Raw genomic sequence first — 20,647 nt, forward strand, 5'->3', positions numbered from 1 at the left:
CCCCCGCCCAATCTGCCTGCCTCAGCCACCCAGCCTGGAACCCTGGATCTGGGAACAGGACAGCTGCCCTGGGGCTGGCCGGCCACAGCCAGCCAGGGAGAGATTCCGTTCCCCATGCCCCGCTGAGAGCATTTGCTCACTTGGGGTGGATGCCACAGGGGCAGGCAGAGAAGCTCTCCTTTCCCACTTCCCCTGCAGCTCCAGGCCCAGGGACAGGGAGAAGACCTCCGAGTAGCACAATAATTGAAACTGTGGCAAGAATGACCGTTCACTGAGCATGTACACCGAGCGCTGGGCTGGGTGTTCAACACACAGTGGGCTCACAGAATCCGCATAGGAACCCTGCAAAGGAGCATTTAACCATCCTCGCTTTATAAGTGAGGAAACCTATGCCCAGACAGGCTAAGCCACTCACCCACAGTCACGCAGCCAACAAGGGCCAGAACTGGGATTCAAACCTAGGCCCATCCTGCCCTCAACACCCACACACACCAAACCTTTGGGTCAGAGGGTCCCAGCTCCCAGGTCATCTAAAGTACCACCTGGTGCCTGACCAGACTATGAGAGGAGAGAGGGGCAGAGAGAAGGCAGGGCCAACGTCACTGGCATAGGCTGAGCCATACTAGGCTAGCAAATATGGAGGCATTTCCCTAGGTTTCCCCTCTTGTCCTACAGGGGTGTCCACTCCAGATGAGCAATGCCTTGTAGGAAATGGAGGAGCCTGGGCTTGAGGGCCACAGCAGGAGGAGACAAGGCCCCCATGGCCCCAGGGGTCACCTGAGGCTTATCCCACTGTCATAATACAAAAGAGCACCCCAGGCAATTCTGTGTCTCCCCAGATTAAGAGCCTCACACCTAGGACTACCTAGGACTATGCTTTTCATCCTAAGCAATAATATCTGGGGAATCTCACGTTGGATGTGCTGACTGTAACTTTTTCAAAAACACAATAACATAAACCCAAAGTGTGTGGGGGAGGATGGGTGGGAGGACGGGTGTTACCCTTGTGGGGGGTGGGGAGGGGAGGGGAGGGGAGGGGAGGGCGGGCGGGGGCGGGCATGCCAGGCTCCAGGGGAGGCCAGACCTGATGTTGGTTACACCTACGTGTTCCTGTCGTCAGACTGCATCAGGCTGCACACGTAAGGCTGGCTGGCACGTGACACCCCAAGAATACCGAGCTAACATACATGGCACAGAAGCAGCCTGAATCACCTGGTTTGGAATCGCGTCTAACAGATTGGAGAGTAAGAAAATGGGAGGGATTGTAGGCGTGCTTCCATGTCTACGGGGGAGGGAGAGAGAATATAGACATTTGTCACATGTGTGCACTTACACCGAACTGCTCTGGAACAAGAAACCAATGACGCCAGTGGTCTCCAAGGAGGGGCAGTGGATGGCTGGCGGTGTTCTGATTTTGGGGCCTGGTGTATCCATTAGCAACTAATTTTAAGTTCATATGTGTTCTCATTAAAATCCCCTGCCACACCACCAGGGGTACCCATGCTGCACTTTGGGAAACACTGCTGTGTCCTCCTCTCCTTGCTGGTCCCCCACCCTGGACTGGCCCTTAGGCTGCAGGACTTTGGGGAAGCTCTTGTCACTCCTGCCCCCAGGCTGCTGGCATCTTCTAAGATGGACAACCTAGCAGGGCACCATGGCAGGCAGATGCGTTGGCCACCAGGTGCCCACTGGCCAGCTTCTGATATCAGCACCCTGCTTGTGCCCAAGGGAACCACTTCTCACCCACTTGGACCTCGAAGGACTGTCAGTCAAATTCCTCACCCTCCCCTGGCACCCAACCTGGCTAGATGCTCAGATCTTCCAGGACATTAGTCCTTGAGCACGGCAACACAGGAGAGAGAGGAGGGGGGCGCTCTTTGACCGGGGCGGGGGCAGGTCCCTGAAGACAAGAGCCACTTCCTCGTGCTCCACTAATCTCTGCAGGTGCCCTGGGTCCTGCTTCACCTTCTAGTCATTCCATCAGCTCCCCGCTCCCCTCACACTAAACTCCCTTTTGGCCTGAGTTGTCCAGATTTCCTTTCTATGGTGAGCAACCACTGAGCCCCAATGGACAGGAAAAGCAGCACAATAGCTGAGCCCACAGGATGGTCCCACAGTCATCCCCCACGCAGGAGCCCACCTCAGGCCAGGGCCGAGGGTCCACACCCCTCTTACCCACATAAACGCCTTAGGAAGTCAGGAGGAGGCCTCACTCAGGCTTCCCCAGAAGCAGCTGAAGGAAGAAAACAAACACCTCCTTACTCAAGGAAATTAGCAGGATTAGCTGAACCACCACCTCTCTTTCCTGGAAACCCCAGACAACTCAGGAAGCAACAATGCAAGGAAAGCATGGGGCTGTGCCCAGGGTCCAGCTAAAGGCTCCCAGGGGCTGAGAGCTGGCTTGGAGAAGGCGCTGGGTCACAGTCGCAGACCGGCCCTCAGCAACTGTGGGACCCCAGACCAGACATGTAACACCACCTTTCCAACCACCACCTATAAACTGGATGTAATTAATCTACCTTCTCACAGGGCTGCCCACGGGGTAAATGACGTGCCCAGCACGTTGGTGTTGTTGAGCGCTGGGAAGTTATACTCAGCCTTGGCAACAATGGGGCAGGGTCTGGAGGACAAACAAGGACAGAGGTGGGATTCCCTCTCTCAGGGGGGCAACGTGAGGCTCAGATAGGAAACGTGCCCATCATGAGAACTACCCAAATTACTCCCAAATCTCCAAGTTCCTCCGAAATAACCAGATGAACTGGATTGGCTATACCATTTGATCCAGAGAGGTTATTTACATACACATATATTTAATACACACACACACACACACACACACACGTATTTTTTTTTTAAACCATGGCTGGCTCAGTTGGTAGAGCATGTGACTCCAGATCTCAGAGTTGTGAGTTCAAGCCCCATATTGGGCACAGAGCCTACTTTAAAACACACACGCACACAAAGAACACACAGCTTAATGGAGCAGAGCACTGGCCTCCCCTCTGCAGCCAGCTCTCCCCACACATGTACATGAGAATGGCCCCCTCTCAAGCCACCCCAGGAGGAGCAGCATGCTGTCAGGGGCTCAGGGTCGGGAATGAAACAAACCCAGGCCCATAGCTATGTGACCCTTGGCACTCATCAGCTGTGTGACCCTTGGCAAGTTATTCAACCTCTCTGAACCTCAGCTTCCTCGCATACAAATTGGGGAAGAGAACATCTGCCTTAGTGGGAGAACAATGCTGTTCAGTAAATGTAGCCATTATCATCATCATCATCATCATCATCATCATTATCATCATCATCACCATCCCTTCCCTGCCCTGACTCCCTCAATCAGTCGTCTGGGGGGGAGGGGAAGAACTCCCCCAAGAACCCACCCCCTCCCCCCCTCACCAGGCAGCAGCAGGACAGACAGATCTTGATACGGGCCGGAGCAGGAAGTGATCTTGCAGTTTCCCGGACTTTGCTAAGCACTTCCCTTACCTTTCCCGAAGTCCAATGCAGAACCTTAATTCATAAAGGCAATAAGACACGGGGCCCAGCGCCCCACCTCACAGCCTCTCCTGGCTAGTTCATCCAAGTACAGTGGAAAGCCGCTGATCCTGTCCAATGTCCCACTGGACAGATGGGGAAACTGAGGCACAGAGAGGTGGCATAACTGGAGCAAAGTCACACAGCAAGCCGGAAGCAGGGCTGGAGCAGGAACTGTCACTGACACATCTCATTTATCCCTTGAGTACTGGCAATGCTTGAGAGCTCTGGGGCCAGGAAGCTAACACAAAACGGAGAGCAAGACCTAATACGGCAGGGACAAGCGGAACCGTGGCAAGCGAGAGCGTGCACGCCCTGGTGTAAATGGCCAGCCCCGGCCGATCCCTGCTTGTGCAGCTAACGTCAGGGCAGTCAGATCTTCTGATTCCTTTGAAAAGAAGCTAGAAATCTGGATTTTGCATGTGTGCAATGTTTTCTGAATTTGACGTCTGACATTCCAATTCCAAACAAATTTTAATCCCAAGTGGCCCACAAAACAAAATATTCTGGCATTGGACATGGATCCTCAGAACCAGTTTGCAATCTCTGTTGCCGTATTTCAGTGGAGGTCCTGAGTATGTTCGTTGGCATGGAGTCAAAATGACATGAGCGCTGCTAGGAAGGTCTCTTCCCTTACAAGTCAGTGTCTTACCCAGGTGGCTAAAATTCTACCATTAGCTATTCATTCCTTTGAGTCAAGCAGTACTTTCCTAGGATGTTTAAAAGAGAAGATTCCAAAGAGATCATCGTAAGTGCCTTTATCTAGAGAGACACCAAGGCAACATTTCAGTCCTGGAAACACAGAAATTAATAACAAAAATAGCCACAACAGCAAAAACCGAGCAATGACTACACTCGAGGCGCTCTCCCAAGTACTGAGGACACAGTTGACAGCAAAAGTTTCTGAGAAGGAAGAGAAGCACATGTCTATTTTAGATAAGAAGCTGCTAATATCCCCCCCCTCCAAATACCACCCCCCAGCTGAGACCAGACACTTGGTGTTTTTCCAGCAGAGAAGCATCCACCACATTTGCGATCTCAAAATAAAGTCTGCCGTCTTCCAGGGACAACCTTTCAGCTGCCAAATAGCTGGGGCTCGGCCGAGGATCTGGCCACCTGACGTTCTGGGGGCAGGGGGGTGCACAGAGTCCTGGCAGTGCAGAGGGAGGGCAGAAGGGAGGTAGGGGAGAGTTTATCTCGACACTTTTCCCTAAAATGCTGATCTTAGGTCTAGACACCAGAAAAGATGCTGCTAAAATTACTAGGAAGTCTTTCCCCAAAAGGCAATTGGTTACATCTGATTTTAAAAGGCACTTGTAGGAGCTCACCCTCTTGGCCCAACCGGGAGTTCCGGATGAAGTCTCTGGAAGAGGCCTGCAAGATTACAGACTCAGTAAAAGAGAAATGGAGGCCCCAAGAGGATTTCCCAGGAGGCAGGGCAGGAACTGGAACATGGGTCCCTGACACCAATCCAGGGTCTGGGTCTGAGAGCCACAGGGACAGCCGTGTGCCTCAGCCTGAATAAGGCCCGGGTGTCAGCACAGAGCCTGCTTCAGATCCTCTGTCCCTCTCTCTCTCTGCCCCTTCCATACTCATGCTTTCTCATGCTCTCTCTCGCTCTCTCGCTCTCTCGCTCTTTCAAAAATAAACATTAAAAAAAATTAAAGCATGGGGGCGCCTGGGGGCTCGTTGGTTAGGCATCAGACTTCGGCTCAGGTCATGATCTCACAGTTCGTGGGTTTGAGCCTCGTGTCGGGCTCTGTGCTGACGGCTCAGAGCCTGGAGCCTGCTTCGGACTCTGTGTCTCCCTCTCTCTCTGCCCCTTCCCCACTCACACTCTGTCTCTCGCTCTCAAAAAATAAATAAAACATTTGAAAAAAAAATTTTTAATAAAAGAGAAAAAGAAAAGAAATTAAAACCCACCCCCCCCCCCAAGGTTGTTTTCTGCACATGTATGCTCGGTACACACACTTCATTCCATCTGTCCTTTGGAACCTATTAGATAAGTGAGGAGCAAAGTATGGCATCTCCAGTCTATCAAAGGCCCAGAGAGGTTAAGGCACTAGTCCAGAATCACACAGCTGGAATCCCCCGGTCTTCCATCTGCCAACCTCTGTAACCTCAGGTCACAAACCCCCTTCTCTGTGCTCCAACAGTGGCCCTTCCCGAGTTCATCAAGTGTGCCAAGCCTTCTGGGCATGGTGAGCCGTGTGCCACCATCAACACCACTAGTGCCCTCCCCCCGAGCCCTGGCCAGGCCCACAATCTTCCCCAAGTTACTCACAGTTCAGTCTCAGTTCTATCATCCCCTTTTCTGGGAAGCTTTCTATTCATTTGAAATCCAATTCCCCTACTCCTTGACATCTCCACCCCCCGACTGAGTTGCAATATAGCATCACAACCAGGCCTACCTTCCCTCTACAGCAGGACTGCACAAAATCACCGGGAGGCATTGTGAAAACCCAGATTCCTGAGCTCCACTCACAGACTGGACGGCACAGATATAGAACATTCTCTTCATCAACAAGAGGCCTGTTGGACAGTGCTGGTCTAGACCCCAAAGAGCACATGTCATTGTTGGTAATCACAGGCTCATCTGTGTGAGGAGTTGATGACAATCATCTCTTTCTTTCACAAGATTGTATACTCCACAAGGATGGGGCCTAATATTGTGCCCAGCTCATAGTAAGCCCTCAATAAATATTTGATAGATGGATCATGGACGGACGGATGGATGGATGGATGGATGGACGGACGGATGGACAGTTGAATGGTGAGGACTCTGGAAGAGGCAGGGATCCCAGTGGCCTCACCCCACTCTAGGGGAGTACACCCCCATCAGCTGGTGAAAAGGCTAAGCTTTACACTTCACCTCCCCAGACTGTCCTGCCAGAGCATGAGCCCTCCACTGGATCCCATAGCCCCTGTCCCCAAATAGGAGCAGAAGACTGTCCCCCAGGTGCCCAGTAGCCACACCCTGGCTAAGAGCAAGCTGCATTGGAAAAGAAAGTCAATTCTCAAATGCCTTTACTATTTTGAGTTCTTGGACACCTAGCAAACAAGAGCTGACAATCTGCCTTAATAGCTCCAGTTCTGAGTGTCTTAAAGAAATTTCTTTCCAACTAAGTAACCCAAATAAATTTAGCGACTTTTTTTTTATAAGGAGAAATAATTAAAGAACAGATGGTGTTGCTTACTTTGAAATTTCTGCTCTAAAATAGATTTTGTGTGCACCCTGGTTGGGGTTCAACTCCCGGGCCCCCCCCCCATCCATGTGTCAGAAAAGGAGATCAGCTCACTAATTACCTGGCTGTCTTTTCCCTACAAGATCCCAATTTAAGAATCTTGTTTCATTCTAAGAAAATTAATTCAAAATGCCAAATAATTTAAAAATGTATTAAGATTCCCCTTAGACTAGAAAGCAAAAAGGAGCTTTCATTTGCTAAAAAATCACCTTGGGTAGTCAGATTAAAGTTTAGCGCTTAAGACTTGATCCCCAGAACTGAGCTTTTGGCAAAGCTATTGGTTCCATATGTCCACACAATGTTTCATTTAAAATATATGTGCTTTTAAATTGGTCTCCAACCATTTCTATGCCACGGTCTCTAACCGCCCCATGCATTTTCCCAACCCTTGGAGCCTTGTTCTCCTCGGAAGCTAGACTGTTTTATTTGCATTGGAGGTAACCTATTTCCAGCCTGCCAAAACCTGTTCACTTTCAAAGCCACTTTTGGAGATTTTATAGCCTGAAATGGAATAAAATTTAAATTTAATAAAATTTGAAACCCGAACCAAAAAAAAAAAAAAAAAATGAACTGGTTTAAAAGCCAGCTACCCAGACGTTGAGGAAAATATTCTGAGAAAGCCCCACAGGGAGGAGGGGGAGAAAACCAGACCATCGTTAGCCTGCCAAATGTCATTTGGGGCTGGTTTCAGAGGAGAACCAGAGCTGGGGATGCAATGCAATTATTTAAATCCAGAAAGAAAAATGTTTGCTCCCAAATTTGGCAGCAGCTGATTGCCTCCGATCCTTCTCATTTCAAACTCATTCCATGCATGGGTGGGGGAACCTTCCAGGCCCAGAAGAGTGTATCAGATAAGGGGTGTTATCGCACCGGCCTCGAAAGTTGAAAGGTCCTGGGTGGCTGTTTTTTTGTTTTTTTTTTTTTTTGGATGAACTGAGAGTTTCACTCTAAAGCATTGTGGGGTGGCAAACCACATTTTTCTTTAAACCACAGGTTGTATCAGGAGGGGATTTTCTCTTTTCCTTTGTTTCTCTCCGTCTCTGCCTTTGTCCCTGGCTGGCAGCCCCCCTCTGCCCCTGCCGTGCTCGCTCTCTCTCCCTCTCTCTCTCTCTCCCTCCCTCCCCCTGGCACCCGGTGTGTGAAGGCCCCGTCTGGCTGTCACTCAGGCCCCTTTCTGGGCTCCACAGGCCTCAGGGTATTACAACCCCCCACTGCCCCGGGTCCTCTGCAGCCTGGGAAGCTGTGCTCAAAGGCCGGCGGCGGGAGTCTGGTTTGACACCCACAAAAGGGCTCTGGAGGATTCACCAAATGCCCTCTGATGGTTTTCTCCCTCCTCCAGAGATGGTTCCTAAAGAAAACCAAATCGCCTGTCCTGTGAGGGGGAGCCAGGAAGGTGAAAGAAGGGGCCCTCCAGCGGTCCCTGGTCAGGCTCACTGATACATCGGTTCCAACAAGAGCGTGGGCAGCAACCCCAGGGTGTGGGGGAGAGCCCCCAATACCCAAAACTGTGAGTGCGTGTGGGCTGGAAGGTCACTCGTTTGCCTAAGTCACCCCTGCAGGAGTTTCTGAAGACAAGTCATTCAGCCAAAAGGACGCTGCTCCCTCACCCTCCCTCCTGCGAATACATGTCCCACTGCAAGGCGCCCAGCTGCGTCAGAAGGGATGAGACACACACTGCTCTTCTAGCAACTTCCATCTCCTGCTTCCCCTGCCCCCACCCCTCGGCCCAACGCCTCCCCTGCTCTCCCTTCCTCCAGCAGGAAAGGTAACAGCACCGCTCACCGCAGCCAGTGAACCACACGGCATCCTCAAAGCAAACTTGAGAGGTGAGATACTGCTGCTACCCCCCTTCAGCAGGTATGAACACTGAGGCTCAGATTGCTTAAATGCTTTGCCTGGCTAATCAGTGGCAGAACCAGGACTTAGCTGCTTTTAACAGATCTGTGAGTGGATCCTCAGTCTCTGCAGGACTATGGCCCTGGACCCTCTGCCAGCAAGGCCTTGCCCTGGGGTGTGGCCCAGAAGTCGGGATGGGTGGTGCTGAGTCACCCCCACTCTCCCATCAGGCCACCCTGGTGACTAATGACTCTGGGCAAAGCAGAGAGGCCCGTGTGGGGGACAAGGCCTGTGACCGACCTTGAACTTAAGAGGCTCCAAGCCCTGACCAGCGTCGCTAATGGGCCCGGAGTAACCTGAGCCAGGCCTTGGATGGAGGCTTAAGGCATTAAGGCTGGCTGGCCTGCCGGCCGGCTGGCACCACTACCTGGATAACAGCCGGACTTCTCCATTTCACGGGGCCTCTGTTCAGGGCAACCTTTTCTCATACGGCAACAAAGCAGTCCCATTTATCAGGCGCTGACTAAGCGCCAGCGCTCTCCCAAGAACTCTACACACATTATCTTGTTTAATCTTCACCACTGCACAGAAAAATGGCATCGATGCTGCATTCGAGGCAGCTGAGGCTCAGAGAGGGCAAGGCAGTCGCCCAAGGGCACACAGCCAGGAAGCTCTTCGAACAGGCCTGCATTCTTAACCACAGTCCTGAGCTGTCTTTGGAAGGAGATTCTCACTTGAGATTATTGGTAGCTTCTTTTCATTTTAGTACATTTTCAAATGCTCTGCAACATTCCAAGGGGGAAAAAGAAGTTGTAACTGGATAGGGGAAAAAAGGGAGGGAGGAAACACAGAAGGTCGGGGAAGAGTATTAAGGTCATTACGTTTGATGGGAAAACTTCACACACACACACACACACACACACACACCTTAATCTGCTGTTTATTTGGAATTTTGTGATCATCAAAAATAAAAAATCCCAAAGGCTCGTTTTTCTTGTGTAGGGCTTAGATCTTTAGTTTCAAACTGGGCAGAACGCTCCAGACACAAATTCTTCCCTTCCAAGCTACCCAACAGGCTTCTGAGCCCAAGACAAGGCACCACAGCCCCCAGCCCAAGCCCAGGCAGATCATTCACATGTTTCCCGAGTCCTCACAGCAGCTGGGGAGGGAGAGACTGGTGACCCTTTCCCAATGAGGATCCTGAGTTCACACATGGCACACCAGGTTTCCAACATGGGTCAGCCTTCCAAAGCACTTCCACCCTGCTTCCAACATCCTGTCCCCCCAGCCCTACGAGACGTTTGCCACTGGATGCTCTGGGGCCCAGGGAGCACCTGCAGAGATGCCCACACAGCACTCGAATGATGGCACAGCTTCACGGAAGCCCTGGGCCCCGGTGGGATGGCAGGCAGGCAGCAATAGTGGGCTGGAAGCTGTAGGAGACTCACTTCCCCTCTCTAAGCTTTTCCAGTCATCACATCCTATGTTTTCCTGCAGAACAGGAGCTTTTCCGGGTCCCTGGCGCAGAAGGAAACCTGCCCCCTTGCTGCCTCCCTCTGGCCCCCACGTCTCCAGCAGACACTGAGCCGCCTAGAAAAGGCCATTGCTGAAGGGTGCCCCGTAGCACAGGCCTGAGAATCTGCCAGGCTGGCACCCTCACCCACTAGCAGCTGCCCTTCTCCCCGAAGGGAAAGAAACTCGTGGGCGGGTTTTTAAGGCTCGAAATAAAGTTTAAATATTACGTGGAAATTACTAAACAAATCAAATCACTGTTAAGTGGATGTCACGGGCTTCCTCTAGACAATACGTTTAATGAAGATTATTGTCCTCCTGGTTATAGTTTGAGATTTGCATTTTATTATCAGAGAACCACTTATGCATTACTCCAGGATTTTCATTAGGTAAATAAATTTTTATGTGGATTTCATTATATTCCCTTGGCTGAGATCCTGATCACTTAACAGCAAGAATGCCGCTCCGACATCCTCTGTGTCAATCAGGATGTAACAGTTTCCTCTGGTTGTTGAAAAGTACTTTTTAAAAACTCTGGAGTTGATGGCCAAAGGAAGAGGGACGGGGTCAGAACTCAGGGTAGAGTCTGTGTCCAGTGCTTTCCCTGAAACAGACACACAGAACCTAAAACGAAATTTCCTATTTAAAAAGGTCCATGTCGTTACGTATATATATGTGTGATCTATATAAAACTGAGATTCAGATGCTTTATGTATAAAATTTATATGTCAGGTATAAATTTTTTTCCTGGTGTTTTCTCCACCCTGCTTTGGCCACTGCAACACAAACTGATGTAATCGCCCGGGGAATAACAGGGCTGAGGTGTGGGCCAGTCCCGGAGAAAAAAAGTTGAAAGAAACAGGAAGAAGCAGGAAGGAAGACGGTGGGGGTAGACATTCCTGGAACCACAACCATCAGCCGGAAAAAAAAAAAAAAAATCTTTTCTAAGAAGTATAATATGAAGCAATTAAGCTAATTGGAATCTAGATTATACCAGGCGCCTCCGGAAACTTGAGACCAGGGGAATCTCCTTGCTGGAAAAATCACACCTCGGTATGAATGAGTGAGGGAATGAATGAATGAATGAATGAAGCCGCTAAAAGCAGACCCTAACATCCAGATCTAAGCCACGCGGCCCTGTAAGACCTAGGTGGTTCCAGGTGTCCCTTTTCTAGGGCCTGAGAAGGTTTCAGAAGAGTTTGCTGTAATAAAACCTCCTGGTTGTTGAAAAGGGTTGCCACACGCCAGGGACTGGGCCCCGTTTGATGCGGATATGGCATCCACCTCCAGGCCACGCAGCCCAAAGGACCAACAGAGAACCTCTCCAGATGTCTTGCCTGAGAGTTCATCATCAGAGAGACAAACACCTCGAAGAGCACAGGAAAGAACAGCAACAAGGGTTATGCGATGAGCGGCAGGCCATTGAAGGCGGGGGCATACGAGTCAGGCTCATTGCCATAACTCACCAAATGCCCTCACATGCATTTCCACAAGGATGGCCTCCAGCATCTAACACCTTACGTGCTGTAAAACAAGGAGTCCCATCACCAGCTCTGTCCCGGATTATCTTCGTGATTTGGAGAAAACCAATCACCTCCCTGATTTATCATCAGTGATAATAACGGCAAGGCGCTTCCTTGAGTTGTGTGAGACTAAAAGAAAATTGACACAGAGCAGGAGAAAATATTTGCAAATCGTAAATCCAGAATACATCGAGAACTCCTACTATTCAACAACAGGGCGCCTGGGTGACTCAGTCAGTTAAGCATCCGGCTCCTGGTTTTGGCTCAGGTCATGATCTCACGGCTTCGTGGTTTCAAGCCCCACATCGGGCTCTGCACCGGCAGCTTGGAGCCTGCTTGGGATTCTCTCTCTCCCTCTGTCTCTCCACCCCTCCCCCACCCAGACTGTCTCAGTCTCTCTCAAAAAATAAACTAAAAAACAACCGCAAAACACCACCAAAAACAACCCCATTTAAAAATTGGCAATGGACTTGAACAGACATTTCTTCAAAGACATGCAAATGGCCGCCATACACGCAATGAGGCTCTACATCACCGTGGGGAAACGCGAACCAAAACCACAGCGAGATATCACCTCACACCCACAAGAATGGCTACTATCAAAGAAAAACAGAAAATAACAAGCGTTGATGAGGATGTGGAAAAATCGGAACCCTTGTGCACTGTTGGTGGAAATATAAAACGGTGCAGCCACTACAGAAAACGGTTTGGCAGCCGCTTAAAACCTTAAAAGTAGAATTGCCATTCGATCCACCAATTCCACTTCTGGGTATAAATCAAAAGAATTGAAAGCAGGATCCTAAAGAGAGATTTGTACACCTGTGTTCATAGCAACATTCTTCTCAAAACAGCCAAGAGATAGAAACAACCCAAGTGTGTACCAGGTACCCACAGACGAATGGACAAACAAAATGTGATGTATACATATAACGGCACATTATTCAGCCTTGAAAAGGAAGGAAACCGGGGAGCCTGGGTGGCTCAATCGGTTAAGCATCCGACTTTGACTCAGGTCATGATCATGCAGTTCGAGAGTTCAAGTCCTTGCACTGGGCTCTGTGCTGACAGCTCGGAGCCTGGAGCCTGCTTCGGATTCTGTATCTCACTCTCTCTCTGCCCCTCCTCTGCCTGCACACATGCTCACTCGCTTTCTCTCTCTCTCAAAAATAAATAAAAACATGTTTTTAAGGTTCATTTATTTTTGTGAGAGACAGACAGAGCATGAGCAGGGGAGGAGCAGAGAGAGAGGGAGACACAGAATCCGAAGCAGGCTCCGAGCTGTCAGCACAGAGCCTGAGGCGGGGCTTGAACTCACGAACTACGAGATCATGACCTGAGCCGAAGTCAGACACTTAACTGACTGAGCCACCCAGTTGCCCCAGTAAAAAAACATTTTTTTAAAAAAAGAAGGAAATCCTGACACCTGCCGCAACATGGATCAACCCTGAAGACGTTATGCTAAGTGATACCACAAAAAAACAAATACTCCATGATTCCACTTACATGAGGTACTTCGGGTATCAAAGCCATACAGATGGAAAGTAGAATGGGGGCGCCTGGGTGGCGCAGTCGGTTAAGCGTCCGACTTCAGCCAGGTCACGATCTCGCGGTCCGTGAGTTTGAGCCCCGCGTCGGGCTCTGGGCTGATGGCTCAGAGCCTGGAGCCTGTTTCCGATTCTGTGTCTCCCTCTCTCTCTGCCCCTCCCCCGTTCATGCTCTGTCTCTCTCTGTCCAAAAAAATAAATAAATAAACGTTGGAAAGTAGAATGGCAGCCACCAGGGGCTGGGAAGAAGGGGGAATGAGGAGTTGGTGTGTATGGGGACAGAGTCTCAGTTTTATAAGACCAACAGAGTTCTGGAGATGCATGGTGGTAATGGCTGCATAAGAGGTGAATGTGCTTCATACCACGACACTGCACACTTACAAGTGGTCAAGACAGTGCGTTTTATGCTGTGTGTATCTTATGACAATAAAAAAAAAATGAGAGGTGGGGCACCTGGGTGGCTCAGTCGGTGGAGCGTCCAACTCTTGGTTTTGGCTCAGGTCATGATCTCATGGGTTCAGAGGCTCAAGCCCCGCGTCGGGCTCTGTGCTGACACTGGGGAGCCCGCTTGGGATTCTCTCTCTCTCCCTCTCTCTCTCTCTCTCTCTCTCTGCCCCTCTTCCGCTCATGCATGCACTCTCCCTCTCTCAAAATAAATGAAATAAGCATTTTTTAAAAACGTGAAGAAAACATTTTTCTAAACGCGGGAAAGGAAGAGATGTGGATGCAGACGACTCTCGTCCAGCACCCGGGACGGAGTAGGGACTCAACAAATGTTCGCTGGGACCACGGAGTGTGGTCCGCACAAAACCCTCAGCCCTCCAGTGGCTCCCGTTTCCCAAACTACCAGCTCTTCAAGTTTTCGAAGGGCACAACAAACACCTCCTTAATTTCAATCCCCAAACAACTCACCTGTGCTACCCACGTAGGGACCTACCTGGGAGTTTCCCTGTGCCCTCTGCAGGGGCCAGGAAGGAGGGACATGATAAATGAAGGTCCCCGAAGGGAGGGTTCCCCAAATGCAGCAGCGGTCCTGCTCAGGTGTGTGTGGGCGGGGGGAGGGGAGGGGCGGGGGGGCACATTGGGAGGTTTTTTTATTTTCTTCTCTATATTTTTATGCATTATTCTCATCTTCAATAGAGCAAGTGTCGCAAAATGTTCAAGACGTTTTCATTCTTTTTTTTTCAATATATGAAATTTATTGTCAAATTGGTTTCCATACAACACCCAGTAATCATCCCAAAAGGTGCCCTCCTCAATACCCATCACCCACCCTCCCCTCCCTCCCACCACCCATCAACCCTCAGTTTGTTCTCAGTTTTCAAGACGTTTTCATTCTGATAATAAGGGCAATAAAACAGAGAACTGCCAAGCAGCTCAGGAGCATCTTCTTGCATAAAGTAAAAGGGTTGTTTACACTGCCCTGCCCTGCCCTCCAATCAGCTCCCTGGTGTCATCACTCACCTCCCATCCATCACCTCTCAGCCCCAGGCACAGGGGCCTCCTGGCCTCCCTCAGACACGCACTCACTCTGCTGCTCTGGGCCTTTGCACGTGCTGTTCTGCCTGGAGAGTCACATCACCCCCCTTCACATCTGCACTCCAAGTCACTTCCTCGGTGAGGTCTCCTCCTCTGACCCAATCTGAATGTACACCTTCCCTTCCCAGCCCAGCCCAGCCCAGCCCAGCCCCCCACACTTGTCTTTCATTGTCCCCGTCAGCCCTGACCACTAACACCACACACAGGTGTACAGATTGAAGGAAGGAAGGCTGGTTTTAAATCATTCTTACCCACTCAGCAGAGCAGCCCCAAGCCTGTCCTTTGTCCACGCTTTCTAGTAACCCCAGTACAAACTGCTGAAAGGACTTGACAGAAACACGTGGACTCTTTTCTAATTCAGACCTTTCACTAATTCCGAGTGGCCTCCTGCCCACGGACATTAACAAGAGCACCATGAGATGGCCCATCTCCAGGGTCCTGACCCCGCATTCCAAGTCTGGGGCATTTTTCTCGAAGAGCATTTATCACTCAATCAAACCACCCACCCCGCCAGAGCTCTCGTGAGCGCCACTTACAAGAGGCTCAGCCATCGCTGCTTCAAATCTCACTTGTCCTCGGTATCTCCTGTTTATCTTGGGAACCGTCGACATGAATAGTCCGTTTGTTGGAAGAACATAATATTTTCCTTGGCTTTTAGGCAACAGTCTGGCAAGTGAGCTTTCCCCATGTAACTTTCTGATGGCTTTACGCGAGCAGTTAATTAGAATTATACAGACATGTTTATAGAAGTTTAAATGAAGCATAGTTCGAGTTTGGGAAAATATATATAATTACTCACACCGACACTTCCCACTGAAAGAGAAAAGGCAACATAAGCAAGAACACTGAAAGCAGCAGCAGGAGTGAGGAAAGCCTCCACCAGCTTCAATGGCTCCACCTCGGGGGCCTTGGGGAGACCCAGCCCTGGAGGGGAACCCACAGCCCCACCACCTAATACTTTGCTCATTAGGCTCATACGGCAGCCAACGCTCTCCCAAAAGGGTCCCCGGAGCGGGCGCCAAGCACCAGGCGAGGCCCACGTGAACCCATGCACACACGCGGCAGTCCCGCCCACGCACACCGCGCAAGGCCATAATCTGCTGTGCAACCAGCTATGGAGAAGAGGTCTGGAGACCCAGGGAGGCGCTTTCTCTGCCCTGAGGGAGAGACCTCAGCCCTCGGAACTGAGCGATGCTTCTTGGCAGCCTGCGGACCCATAGGCAGAGCTTTGCGGCAGCCTCGCCTAACCGGGCTCCACCCGCCTTCCAGCCCGACCCCCACTCCCTCTGTGACCCCAGTCTGCCTCAGCGCGGCCCCACCTGGCCTGAGCTGCCCCCGTCCTCTCCCCTCCCCACTCCCATGCTGACAACGCGGCAGCGGCCCACAGGATGCGGGTGTGTCCCAGAATCCACTTCCCCTGTCCCCTGCCAATGGCCAATCTGACTCCCCCGTTCAAGAACTCTTCGAAATGATTCTGATCCCTCGTCTTTAAACTTAAAAGAGCCACAGCCAACTCTCCCCACCTTCGTGCTGTCTAGAATGACCAGCTGGCTCCCACTCCAGACCCAGGATTTGGCATCTGCAAGGCTGAGTACTGAACTGCTTCCCCAGGAGTGAGATGGACTCAACACCCCTGATGTGGGCTGACCCCGCTGTCACGTGGGCCGAAGGAAGGAGCCTCCAGCAGCAGAAAAGAGCTGTCCTCAGGGCAAAGCGACCCCACCCGTATGGCCAAGGGTCAGGTCCAGACGTCCAGGCGGGCACCCGTCCCGCCACTGGCCTTAGCCAAAGAGATGAATCCACGGCCCCCATCCTCAGCCCACCCCCCACAGACCCTGCACAGGTGCTGACCTCCAGAAGCGGGTTCTTCCTCAAACCAGCCCTCGGTGAAGCCACTGCCAGCAGTGGTCGCCGTAAAGAGAAAACGGGCACAGCGACTCAAGAGGCAAGACCTCCCCTCCTCCTCAAAAAGCAGCGAACACAAAAAGGAATCTGGCTCTCCAGGGGAGAGGCAGACAGAAGCACAGGAGGCAGAGGAAAGCGACAAGGAGTCCAGGAAGGGTAGCAGCAGCTTCTTCACTCAGCACAGATTTACCAAATGCCCATGCCAGGTCACATACTTTCTGAACCCCTGCCCTCCTGCCCTCCGGCCTTTCTCCTGAAGTCCAGGGACCCAGGAGCGGATGAGTCGAACCCAGTCCCTGTCCAGATAGAGCCGGGAGCCAGTGCAGAAGGCTGTAAACAAGCAAATGCTTGTTCCTACCAAGAATAACTAACAAGACACACACACACACACACACACACACACACACACACACACACACACACAAAAGGAAAGAAAGAAAGAGTAACAGCAGTAGGCCCACTTTGGGGGAAAGGCAGTCAGGAAAGGTAATGCTGAGCCTGAGTCTAGAAAGATGAAGGAGCCAGTGGAGGCAGGAAAGGGGGAGGGCTCATTCAGCCAGGGGTGAAGGCCTGCAAAGAAACGAAGTACTCCTGGGGCGCCCATGTGGCTCAGTCAGTTAAGCGTCCGACTTCAGCTCAGGTCATGATCTCGCCGTCCCTGAGTTCGAGCCCCGCGTCGGGCTCTGGGCTGACGGCTCAGAGCCCGGAGCCTGTTTCCGATTCTGTGTCTCCCTCTCTCTCTGACCCTCCCCCGTTCATGCTCTGTCTCTCTCTGTCTCAAAAATAAATAAACGTTAAAAAAAAATTTAGAAACGAGGTACTCCTGGAACACGAGGTGAGGAAAACAGGGACCAGAAAGATCAAGATGTGGGAAGTGACCATAGGAAATGAGGGACATGTTCCAGAACCTTGCCTAGAAAGAGAGACAGGGCCTCGAGAGCTGCCTGTCCCCACACAGCGCTGGATAACTTCCAAGCAGCCTTTCCACCCATGCCTCCTTGCTGACCCACCTCAAATTATGTTCAGATATCCCCAGAAGCCACTAAATGCAAGGAAAGCTGGGGTTTTCTAAAGCCCCAGGAGTGGTGTTCCCTACCTGGCCCGTGATTGGTCTAGGATATGCCGGGGATGCCACTCTCACCAATGACACACAAGGGAAGGACTGCAGAGCCATGTAGGGAAGCTATACTTCCCCTAACAGCAGGCTGAGCCTGTGTAAGGAAGCTTCTCTCTCCTGGTCTTTGGACAAAGACATGGCTGGGAGTGGGGTGTGATGTCTGGCACCACAACAGCCATTTCTTCACCATGAGGAGACAAACCCGAGGCCAAGAGCCAATGTGGTTGAGCAGGACAGAGCATAAAGATGAAAGGCACCTGGGTCCCTGCTGACAGTGCTGACTGCTCCACTAAAATACTCTGTACATGCACCCTCCATGATACCTCCCCCTGTGCTGGAGCTGTTTCCAACCTGGACTGCATGTCATGGTGTCGCACAGCCCAAAGCATCCCAACTCACACAATCCCTTGTCAGCCAGCCAGTTCCATCAAAACCGAATGTCTGGCCTGGCTGCTTGCTCTTCCTCTTTCCAGAAGAAGCTTAAGGTTTCTCTGTGCCATCCCTGCCAAGAGAGGCCCTGATCAGTGATAGATGCAATCCTCTCCCCAGGGGGATTTCACAACCTCAGGATCCTGGGGGAAATCCAGTCCTAAGCAGTCAAATGGTCAAAATACAGATCATAAAGATTAGAGGAGGGAGGGAGGAGGAGAAAAAGTTATTTTTAATGACCCCATCCAGTCATAAAGTGCTAAAGAAACCTCAAAGTGCCTGAGTCCACATTCCTGCTCTAATAGGCAGAGGTCCAAGGTCACAACGAACTCTTTCTTTGCTCATTTCATCTTTGTAATGCCCCTCAGAGGTGGGGACGTTTCCCCTATTGTATTGTTGGAGAAACTAAAGGCAAATAAAGTCACAGTTACGAAGACAGGCACTGGAGCCAAGAGGCCTGAGTTCAAATTCCAACTCCTCCATTCACCTGCTATGTGATCTGGAGCCTCAGGGCTTCAGTTTCCTCATCTATTAGATGGAGGATAATGTCGTGAGGATAACATGAGACCGTGGTACGAAGGAAGGACACCAAGCCCTGCGTGTGGTTTCCAACCAGGGCTGTCCATGACGAAGTGCTGGGGTCCACAGGAGCTCCTTTCCTAAGGGACGCCCAGGCTCCAGGGTGGTTTGACTTTTCCTCCTACAAAGTGGAGGTTCTGGAAGAGCAATCAGATACCTATAGCTGAGGGCTCTCTGGCCGCCAATGTCAGGTTGACTAGGATGTGGGGCAGGTACCATTCCTTAGCTCAAAATTCAAATCCAGCCGGGATCTTTTGTCCAACCATTCCCTTACTAAATGGTATCAATCCGGGCCCACTCAACACGAGAAGATTTTAAATGTGTCAGAATCAGCTACAAAGTCATTCCGGCCAAGCCTGCTGACCAAGCCGGGCGACGCCACTTGGATCTAAAAAACAGTCTGAGATCATGAAACGCCTGTCTTCTGGGGGCAGTAGGCTCTAAAGGGAGCCGCTAAGGAGGAGGCCAGGAATGCTCTGAGCAAAGCCAAGCTCCTGGGAATAAGGGTGTGACCTCCCAAAGTGACTCCTTTTCCAGATCTCTGCCCTTGGCCAATATGGACATCAGGAGGCCTGGAACCAGCAGCCCCTGGGGCAGAGCCATTGGGCCCAGGGGAAGCCCCTCAAATAGGAAGGGCCAGAGCATACATCTCGAAATAGATCAGAGCAGGGCACCCAGAGAGCTTCCCAGCAAATCACCCGGCCTCAAGCCTGCAGCACACTGGATGAGACCCACTGCAACCAGGATCCCCAGTCCTCTGGGGGCCAGGCAAGCACATACATGAGTGACCTTTGCACAGGGGACCGTGATGAATACACCCCACCCGCTGGAGCAGCCTCCACCCCCACCACCAGAATTGCTGCCAGGCAAGGCAGTGGGCCCAGCAGTCCCAGACCTGCCCATTTGCGAAGAGTGCTAAGAAAGAAATCGGAATGAATTTTTTCCGTGAAATCTCCAGATTTTCCAATGTTGGTTTATTTCTTTTAAACACAGCACAACCCAATCAAAACGTATCTGTGGGCAACACTGGGCCTCAGGCCACCAGTCTGCAACCTTAATCGAAAAGGCCGGAACAGCAACGTAAAGGGGTAGATGCTCAGGTCTGCAGCTTTCCTCCCACTCGCCGTGGCCGCCCCCCACCTCCATCCCCTTCCTCTTGACCCCTTTGCCAGCCCCTGATTGATTGGAATGGGGTTCACATGCGTAGGAGCGGTTTATCTGCCTCCACAAGCTCACCCATCAGGCAATACCCACAGCCCAGGACTCGGGAAACACCTCTCCACGAGAGAATACCCTCTGCACTTGGCTCTTCTGGAGGCTGAGGTTTCCTCCCCGAACAGGATGGATTTCCATGCCAGAGTAAAGGTCTGCGCATGCTCCCCGCTCCAGACCACGGTATTTATACAGTTTCAAAACTACAAGCGATTATTTTGTTTCATAAGAACAATCACTATGCAAATGAAACCTCCAGCTAATACAAACAGGGCTGTTAAATTCATTTGCCAATGTTTATGAAAAGAAATTCGGGGGGCCCTGACCAAGCAGCTAAGAAAATGTTTAATCACAAGATACATTTGAGGGAGGAAATTAGGCAAATAAGAAAAGATGCCCAGACTTGGCTCCCTGAGCCCCCCCCTACCACCACCACCTCCCAGCCCTCCTTTATTCAGCAAGACAATCCTAGTGAAATGAAGAGGTTCCCAGAGGACAGGCGGATGTCAAGACTCGAGGAGGAAAAGCCAGAGGATGCAGATGCGAGGCAAAAACCCCAAGTTCCCAAATTTGGACCGTCCCCTCTGAGTCTACCCACCCCATTTTTTTTCATTTGGTTTTTGTTTTGTTTTGTTTTGTTTTGTTTTGTTTTGTTTTGTTTTGTTTTGTTTT

At 51.1% G+C, this 20,647-nt stretch overlaps 1 protein-coding gene and 1 long non-coding RNA gene across 3 annotated transcripts in view; one reads left to right on the forward strand and one right to left on the reverse strand.

Annotated features, from left to right (window-relative positions):
* Positions 1–20,647, reverse strand: part of ZNF423 (zinc finger protein 423) — a 337,746-nt gene that overhangs the window by 294,418 nt on the left and 22,681 nt on the right. The gene's annotated exons all lie outside the window — the stretch shown is intronic.
* Positions 8,002–10,547, forward strand: LOC121045265 (uncharacterized). Its single transcript, XR_005797663.1, has 2 exons — positions 8,002–8,605; positions 10,113–10,547. It is a non-coding gene; the product is annotated as an uncharacterized LOC121045265 (long non-coding RNA).

This window comes from Herpailurus yagouaroundi, unplaced genomic scaffold (assembly GCF_014898765.1).
Source record: "Herpailurus yagouaroundi ecotype Mexico unplaced genomic scaffold, PumYag 190, whole genome shotgun sequence".
NCBI lineage: Eukaryota > Metazoa > Chordata > Mammalia > Carnivora > Felidae > Herpailurus > Herpailurus yagouaroundi.